At 46.9% G+C, this 9,473-nt stretch overlaps 1 pseudogene; it reads right to left on the bottom strand.

Moving 5' to 3' along the window:
* Window positions 1–2,800: 2,800 nt before the first annotated feature.
* Window positions 2,801–2,918, bottom strand: LOC126238434 (5S ribosomal RNA; annotated as a pseudogene).
* Between the last annotated feature and the right edge of the window lie 6,555 nt (window positions 2,919–9,473).

A 9,473-nucleotide genomic window follows, 5' to 3' on the forward strand; every position in this document is an offset into this window, starting at 1 on the left:
GACTGTACACCCAAGTTGTTGAAAAACTGATTCAGCTGACGTTCGCATAGAATTTATATTCAAGTGGGAAGTACGACAACTTCAACAGAACCTATGGCTAGTTTATTCGCAGCACACATTGCGATAAAGCTTTGACTATGCTTTCAATATAATGTTGACTACATTCCAGTTTTCGTATTGATTATTATACCAACGCCGGCCGGTGTGGCCGTGCGGTTCTAGGCGCTTCAGTCTGGAACCGCGTGACCGCTACGGTCGCAGGTTCGAATCCTGCCTCGGGCATGGATGTGCGTGATGTCCTTAGTTTAGTTAGGTTTAAGTAATTCTAAGTTCTAGGGGACTGATGACCTCTGAAGATAAGTCGCATAGTGCTCAGAGCCATTTGAACCATTTATTATACCAACACTTTCTTTACCCCTTTCTGATGTGCTAACATTTTTCGACGTAGCACAATCGTTTGAGGAGTCTCGTCTTATGAGTCCTAGCATCTTAATGACTAAATCCAAAATAATTTTAGGTTTGGTAGAAACAGTCTACCCCACCAGAGCCTCACGACGTATGAAGCAATTTGTTGAACCTACGGCCAGGAGATCTTGTTTAAAACTTGCTACAAATGGATTGAATCTTACAGTCATTATTGGTTCGTTGTTAGTGCAAACAGAAAGACAACATTTCCAGAACAGCCTGCTTTGTTCCAAGATGCTGGATGCAGAGATATTGACACCTGGACCATTTGACGTTGAGGGCTATTCAGTACATGATAGAAATTGTTCAACAAACGAATCCTCATGAAAAAATTTTGTGTTACTCAGTAATTTGAATTTGCTACTTATATCAGTTGACTCGTCGAGCTGCGGTGAAGATACACAACCGTCGCTTAGTTTTTCATGGACATTACCTTGCATACCTGTAGACATGTCGTCAATTGGAAGGGAAATAGCATCGTTCGGCAATGGAACCAAAGATAATTCCTTCTCAGCGTCATCACCTAATATCGATTTCACTATTTCCTTAGGTACAAGGGAAGTTCTGTCATGTGCAGCAGAGTGTGGATGTAGTTTTTCGCTAATATTTCGCCAACTTTATTTCCGTCATTTTTTAAACTGTTGCTATCCGCTTTGGCTTGCTTTTCTGCTGATGAAATTGATCGACTATCATAGTTCTAATCGTTCCCAAGTAAGTGAACATGTTTGCTATTCAGATGTATGGTCAAGGTTCCAGAGACCATGGATTCATTGCTTACTTTCTCTCCGCGGACGTCTCATTCTGGTAACGTACAGTATCAAGTGCACTGAACGTAAATCCAAAGTTTAAATAATGCTCTTGGTATTTACGAAATTTTACGGTACAGTGCACTGCTTTCACGAGAATTACGTTTGGAAACGGTTCGTTCTCACTTTTGTTACTATTATTTGTTTGTGTCACAGAGTCATTTTCAACACTTTTCCTTTTAATCATAAACTTACCGATACCGGTACTGAAAAATTAACACATTAACCGGACAATGCATACAGGTGAGTAGCTGAAAATCAACCTCAAAATGTGCCAAAACACGGACTACGAAAGGACTGCGAGCATATAATCAACTCACTGGTGAAGAGAACCTGTGTGCGTGCTAGACAGAGAATCGAGTATTGTTGCTGACTTTCGTTGCAAAGAGCGCCATGAATTAAAAAAGTTCGAGAAAAACTGGTCTAGAGAGAAACCTGTGTCAGCTACAAACGTAAAGTAAAACAGAATTAGTAAGTATAAAATCAGTAATATTCAGATTTTATAGATTTTTCAGCCGATACATGGTTTGAAATATTTCTTCCTTTACAACAGTAATCCCGGCTAAAAGTGTCAGTGAGATATATTACTGTGGCTTTTCCTCCGCAGACGATAATGAATACCACGATGTTGTAGCAGAGGTGAACTTGGAGCTGATGACTGGCGACTCCTCTGGATCTGGAGTATCCCGAAGGGACTTGCTATCGTCGTCCTCCAACATCGTCGCCAAGGACTTCAAACTGTAGACGGCGACAGTGGTGGCGGTCTCCGTACACGGCAGCATTGACAATGGAATCTCGGGCAGCTGATACTTCGCGAACTGGCGCCACGGCGGTGCCGTTTGCGAGAAGTACCGAAGATTGCGCTCGAGGGCCTTGTGACGACGGCGGCGTCGATTGCGTACGTACTCATCCTGCACAGAGATGCAAATTCTTTGATTTTTGCCTTGTTCAACAACACTCACTAGGCTAACGAGGAGAATATGGCAAGTGCCATAATCTAATTTCCGTGAGCCTTCACTCAGTGGAAGGGGAATCGAAATAAGCGAACACGTTTCACGGCTTGCCCGTAGACACTGGACCGGTTCTGAGAAAACTATGATCAAAGTCTTCGAGTAACTTATATGCCTTCTAGCGCTCTATAAGTTCAGCAGAAATGGTGACACAGTGGCTGGCGCCATAGATACTCAACATTTTCTCAGGCGTAGTTTAGATGCCGTCTTGCGCTTTTATTTATTTATTTTATATTTTCATTAATTTACCCATGGGCGTAGAAGGTTACTACACGAGCGTTTTTTTCTCAAGTTAGGGGATACAAGGCACTCACTCAGCACTCCGTCATCAGGCCACAAGTGGCCCATCGGGACCATCCGACCGCCGTGTCATCCTCAGTTGAGAATGCGGATAGGAGGGGCGTGTGGTCAGCACACCGCACTCCCGGTCGTTACGATGGTTTTCTTTGACCGCAGCCGCTACTATTCGGTCGAGTAGCTCCTCAATTAGCATCACGAGGCTGAGTGCACCCCGAAAAATGGCAACAGCACATGGCGGCCCGGATGGTGACCCATCCAAGTGCCGGCCACGCCCGACAGCGCTTAACTTTGGTGATCTGACGGGAACCGGTGTATCCACTGCGGCAAGGCCGTTGCCACTAGGGGATACAAGGGCGATATATTAATTCTAAAATTACAGCTGGATTTCATACTGTCACACATTTATTCTATTATGTATTTTAAATTTTCATTTTCCTGTGTGTCATTTATGTATGAACTTTTATATAAATTGTTATGTTTTATTCTTATGTTTATTCTTCAGGAAGATACACTGTATCTTCTAGGTTATATTGATCGTAGAAACATTCGAAACATTTAAATTCCTAACATCACGGCCGAGCCAGGTTTGCCACTCTGACATTTGTTCGTAAGCATCGCACTCGAGAAAGAAAAGTAGTTAACATTGCTGATGGTTTCACTCCTTGGATTTTTGAGCAGCACGTCATCTCATGTCCCAGTAGTCACTGCTGGCTGTGCTCCTAACTGACGCTCGTTCGGTGTGTGTGTGTGTGTGTGTGTGTCATGTTTCATTAAGTGTCTTCACCATAACGTTGAGACTATTACACTTCTTGGGCCATGACGTCGGTGAAAGAATTTGTTACGAACAGTGTTCCCAGCGTGGGTTTCAAATCAATCATCACGTACACTAAGGTAACCGAAGTCATGGGATAGCGATGTGCACATATACAGATGGCGGTAGTACCACGTACACGAGGTATAAAAGGCAGATCATTGGCGGAGCAGGTGACGCACGTGAAAAGACTTCCGACTTGGTTATGGCCACACGACGGGCATTGGCAGATTTTTAACACGGAATAAATGGTTCAAATGGCTCTAAGCTCTATGGGACTAAACATCTGAGGTCATCAGTTCCCTAGACTTAGAAACTACTTAAACCTAACTAACGTAAGGACATCACACATATCTATGCCCGAGGCAGGATTCGAACCTGCGACTGTAGCAGCAGCGCGGTGCCGGACTGAAGCTCCTAGAACCGCTCGGCCATCACGGCCGGCGTAACACGGAATAATAGTTATAGATAGACCCATGGGATATTTCATTTCGGATATTGTTAGTGAAATCAATATTCGGAGATCCACAGTGTCAAGAGTTTTTTTTTCTTTAAAATTAAATTTCTTTATTCTATCCAATTATTTCATACATCACAACCCACCACCTTATACATTAGTGGGTCTTCAATCTACATTACATTTTGTTAGTATTAGCAGCATTTTTACTTCTATTTCTAGTATTAGTAAGCTTACTTGCTACAGGAAATGATAAGTTAGTTACTTAATGGGTAAGATCTGGTGTCTAGACTTAATTAACTAATCTAGGGGCTACTTCCTGCAGCGTTACAGGCGTGCCAGTTATTGCATATAAACCTACTATATGGCCCTGCCCACTGAGCTAATCCCAGTGAGTACGCCCCTGGCACTGGGCTGGCCTTTTAGAAGATCGCTGCAGGTTCTGTTTGAGGTATTCTTTCTACTACCTACGTAAAGGTTAGGTAACTACTAAGTCACTATCTGTGCGCAATTGTCATATTTGGGTGTTAGCGCTCCCTCCCCCTGTTCCAGAGCGTGGCGGATTCCTACCATCACGGCGATTGGCCAGTCCACGCCCCGGCGGAATGGGATGGGTCGCCTTAAGTCTTGTCATGTCTGATAGTTCATACATTTTCCCTTAGATATTCCCGCAGGACCTTTGCTGATACCTCGCTGGCAAGGCGGTTTATTATATTGAATGTCGTAGGGTCTCTGATTAGTTCATATGTGTTGTTGTTACGTAGCTGGTTTCTTAGATCACCGGCTAGATCATCGAAGACAGGGCACTCATAGATCACGTGGTTCGGAGTACCCCGTTCGGCTCCACAGTCACACGAGGGGGTAGCCCTTTTCCCGATACGGCAAAGATATGCCGGATACGGTCCATGACCTGTGAGGAAGTGCAACAGCCCCTTACTCGGTTGGAAGTGCGAAAGTTGGAGGCGTTCTTTGATGTTTGGGATCAGCTGGTAAGTCCTTCGGCCTGTTGCCTCTGCGTCCCAGAGTTCTTGCCATAGCTCTTCTCCTCTTCTCTTGATTGCAAACTTGTCTCCCACCCGCACTCCCAAGATGCTCTCAGTCCTTTCTACATCTCCCCTTTTCACCCAATACCAAGCTGCTTGTTCCCGGATTTTAATGTCCAGGGGACAAACCCCCATGAGTGTTAGTAGTGCCCCTCCCGGAGATGTTCTGTATGCTCCAGTGGAGCGTAGAAGCATGTTGCGTTGCACCCACCTCACAGACACGGCAGGCACGACCCTCGTGAGCCTGCGTGCCCACACTCCGGATCCGTAACCCACAATGGAGACAAGAATGGTGTTATGGTACAGCTTTATGAGTTCTGGCGGAAGATGAAATCTGCTGTGTCCTATCATGATTAAACTATTTAGGGCTTCTAGTGATTTTTGTGTGGCTGTTTCAATATGTTTGGCAAAGTTCCACCTTTCATCAATTATTACTCCTAGATACCAGGCCTCACGACGCCGAATCACCGGTGAGCCCTCGATTCTCACCGTTGGATTCCTGGCCAATTGGCCTTTCAGTAATAGATATGTCGACTTGTTAGGCGCAATAGTCATTCTCGTGTTTTTGGCACCACTGTGTGAGAATTGCTAATGCTCTTTCGATTTTGGGTTCGAGATCTTCGCGACTTCGGCCGCCAACCAGCAGAAGGAGGTCGTCAGCGTAAGCTATCGCCTCTAGCACATCCACGCTGTTCGCCAAGCTCTCCAGGAGAGGCTCCATGTTTATATCCCAAAAGAGTGGCCCCAGGACAGAGCCTTGATGACCCACAGACCTCGGACGCGAGGGCAATTGCGTCACACGCAGATCGCCCCTGCCGAAAACCGAATTGTCTGTCACTCATCCCGCACAGCACTCGGTGTGTTGTCAGTCTATCAGCTAGTAACCTCTCCAGCAATTTGCCTAACAGGTCAAACAGACAGATAGGTCTATAGGACATTGCTTCTGTAGGGTCTTCGTCCTGCCCTTTTTTGATAATGACGACGTTGGCCTGTTTCCAGATTGTGGGGAATGTTCTGAGGCGCAGGGCCTCATTTTAAATTCTTGCTAAAGGTGTCACCAGTTGAGGAGCGAGGTATTGCACCACCTCCGCGATTATGCCGTCTGGTCCCGGGGCCTTTCCTTTCTTTAGTGATTTAATGTGTGCTGCCACTTCCTCTTCTGAGAAAGGGTACACCATGATGTTATTCTGGTAGTCTGCCTGCATAGCTTGCCTAATTAGGCGTTGTTCTTCGGTGTCCTCTTCCACATTATCATCAGGGAGGAGTGAGTGGAGGAGGACCTCAGCAGTTTCCTGCCAAGACCCAGTCATCCAGTTTCCGTCCCTGATAGTGGAGAGCACCATTGGCGACCTGATTTTTTCCCTTACTATTTTGTAAGGAGTGCCCCAGGGATCCATAGCCAATTGGCTGTGTACGTGTTTTTTCCAACTTTCCAACCTGACTGCTCGCAGTTCCTTCTGAAACTGCTCTTTGGCTTCCCTGTATGTTTGTAGCCATCTTTGTTTTTCTTCCCAGACGACACTTCGCTGGTAGTACCTCGTCGCCCTCAGACTGACGCATCTGCCCTAGCTCCACAGACCATGGTGATGGAGAAGCCGCCACGGCTCTCCTCCTGGTTGGTACAGCGGCCTTTACCGCCCTGGTAAGAGCGCCCACCAGATCTTCGGCGTGTTTATTGATATCATCGTCATCATCTGGCCATGTCGGAGGGTCAAACTCTCTTGCAAGGCGCTCCCAGTTGGTCCTATTAGAGTTTAGTTGTACTTCCCACCCTATGTCCCAGTGGCACTCTCGTTCTGAGATTGTAAATGTGATCAAATTGTGACCGCTGGTTGTGTCTCCGTCAGTAACGATCCAATTTTGTACATTGGCAGCGATGTTGGCTGTCATCATCGTGATGTCGATGTTGGTTCCATCTCCTCCCCCTCCTGTGTAGGTGTGGGGGGGGGGGGGTTTCCTGGTCTATTGGCAATGAGAAGTTGTAGAGACATGGTAGTCTCTTCCAGCTTGCCTCCTCTTTCATCTCGAGTGCCACTGTGCCACAGGAGGATTTGGCGTTCACGTCCGCCAACACAACTGCCTTTCTGCCCCTCACCACCTGCGTGAGTTGGTCGAGGTACACGTCAATATCTGTACCGTACTGAAAGAACATATTTATTAGGTATATGACGCCAATTGGTGACTGAAGTTCAATGACATTGCAATGGTCGTCCGAAAGATGCGAGAGCACTGTTACCCGTAGTGCCTTGTTAGTTGTTATGATGGTGGCTTTCGGGTCGTCCCCGAAACTTACTACTTGCCAACTCATGGCAGTGAAGGCTACATTCCCCGCAAGAGAGTATGGCTCCTGCAAACAGAGCACATCAAGGCTCCTCTCCTCCACCACCCTCCGAAGCTCCTACATGACCAGCCTACTGTTATGAGTGTTTAGCTGTCCTATCTGTATTTCTGTAGTCATGGGAAATATGTGTGTACATATGATTCTGGGAAGGTTTTTGTCCAGTCGCAAGCTATTCTCCCATTGGATAGGACAGACTGATTGTATATTTCGTTTAAGTTGAAGGTTTCATTTCTTTTCTCAAACACCTTTTTTACTAGGTCACGCAGGGCGCCGAAGTCGGTGGGAAGATTCATGGTCTTTAGTTGTACCCTGTCAACAGCCTCCATGGCCGAGAAGGTGACTTTACACCCGTACCTATGTCCTACCCGCACTAGATGTCGCAGTGCGGTGGTCAGGACACCCGGCTCCTCCAGGCGGGATAATTGTAGAGAATGTTCGAGATTGGGGTATATTCTGACCGGATCAACCACTGTTCTCACAACTGTTGGTTGTCTCGAGTCAGTTCTGACATTGGTGTTATTTGTTGATGCTGTATTAGAGCTCGTAATTGTATTGACCTGCACCGGCGGTTCCAGTACAGGGCTCCCTTGAACGAATGCTGGTCGGCCCACCGCTACAGGACGCCCGTCTCGAGTTGCCTGATTTCCTGACGTTCGCGATCCCCAGCAATAGGGAGAGGGGGCTGCCGCTTGTTCTTGTGGGTCCGTTTGGACACACGCATCTTTCATTCCCCTCCTGCCATCTCTTCCTTCTGCAAGTGTTGCAAGGAACTGTTTGAACTGAGCTGCCCTTGCCGCGTCCCTTCTCCTCTTGCATGGGGATTTTCTTTTAGGCATCCTGGGTGCCGTAGTAGAGTCAGCGATAGTCAGTTCTTGATATTAACCTCTGTTCGTGCATCCTGTACGTTGGGCAGTTGCGACCAGAGGCATTGCAGGTCTTTTTGCCTCTCCTTGTGCAAGGGATGCATATTGCAGACCTTGTACAGTTTTTTTCGGATGTGATTTTCGTCTCCACACCTGGAGCAAGCCGACTTCCTTTCACAGTATTTATGTACGTGATCAAGATCTCCGCAATTATGGCAGCGAGGTACCACCAAAAAGTCCCGCACATTAATGGTGTGGAAGCCAATGTAGATCTTACCCATTGAGGTAAGTTTCTTCCACATCTGGCCAGAGACTTCCGCCACATGTTGCACAACGTCTTTGTCTCTTGGCCCCGTTTTGAATTTAAGTTTGAATTCATTCTTGAAATCGTCTACACTTACATCGTCAAAGTTCTGGTTTCGGATTGTTTCATGTAGTTCGTTATTATCAAAAGTGACTGGTATGTCATACATAATTACAAGTGGATTTATCTTTTTTGGGGGTTCACATTTTACAGCTTTGCACAGTTTCTGATTATTCAATACTTTATTCCTGTCATCTTCTGTTGCCACATCGACTATTACTACGTTCTTTGTGGCTTTCACTTTGTTTACTTTTATTTTGTCTATAGCAGGATTAATCATTGTTGTGAAGATTTCTTGTATTTTTTTAGTGTCTTGACCGGGCAATGGCCTCAAAAAGACAGCAGTGTCCGGTCTTTGTGACACCTTAACAATGGTATCCCTTGTAGTTTGGCTCTTGGGTGCAGTTTGAGCGACTACATTAGCCCATGATTTTGTTGGCTGCTTGCGCAGCCTTTCATTCTCCTTCTGTAGTTCTTCGACCCGCCCCTCGAGCTTCGCATGAGCAATAGCCCAGGAGACAAGTTCATTTTTCAAAGTCAAGATCGCAGCTTGGCTTATCTTGCCGTTTTTCACATTGGCTTCCAGGTATTGTGAAATCCTGGTATGCCTCTCACTAATGCTTTCCTCGGTCTGCCCCGTGCCCCCTGATGGGGAGGGAACAGTAAGCAAAGAAGCCCTCGAAGGCGCACATGAATCGCTTGTCTCTGTCTCAGCCATATTGTCGACAAGCGAAAAAAGGATTGGGAGCCCGTCTCTTGCCCCGGACCGGCTCCTCTGGCATTGGGGGGGGGGGAGTGTTGCAGCTCGCCCACCGGCCTCGCCCCAAGACCAAGGGCACTCTTCGAACTTCAGGGTTCAGCGCGCCGCTGCCAGCGCACTGGTCCCCTTCGGTGGCTCCGTCATCATCGATTTCACCCGACGCTTCTCGGCAAGGGCACCCCGCACTCCGGAGAGGCGGATGCACCTCTCGCCCTTCGCCGCTTACTAGCCCGAGCTTCCACCTCTCGGCCAA

The sequence above is a fragment of the Schistocerca nitens genome, chromosome 2 (assembly GCF_023898315.1).
Source record: "Schistocerca nitens isolate TAMUIC-IGC-003100 chromosome 2, iqSchNite1.1, whole genome shotgun sequence".
NCBI classification, from domain to species: domain Eukaryota; kingdom Metazoa; phylum Arthropoda; class Insecta; order Orthoptera; family Acrididae; genus Schistocerca; species Schistocerca nitens.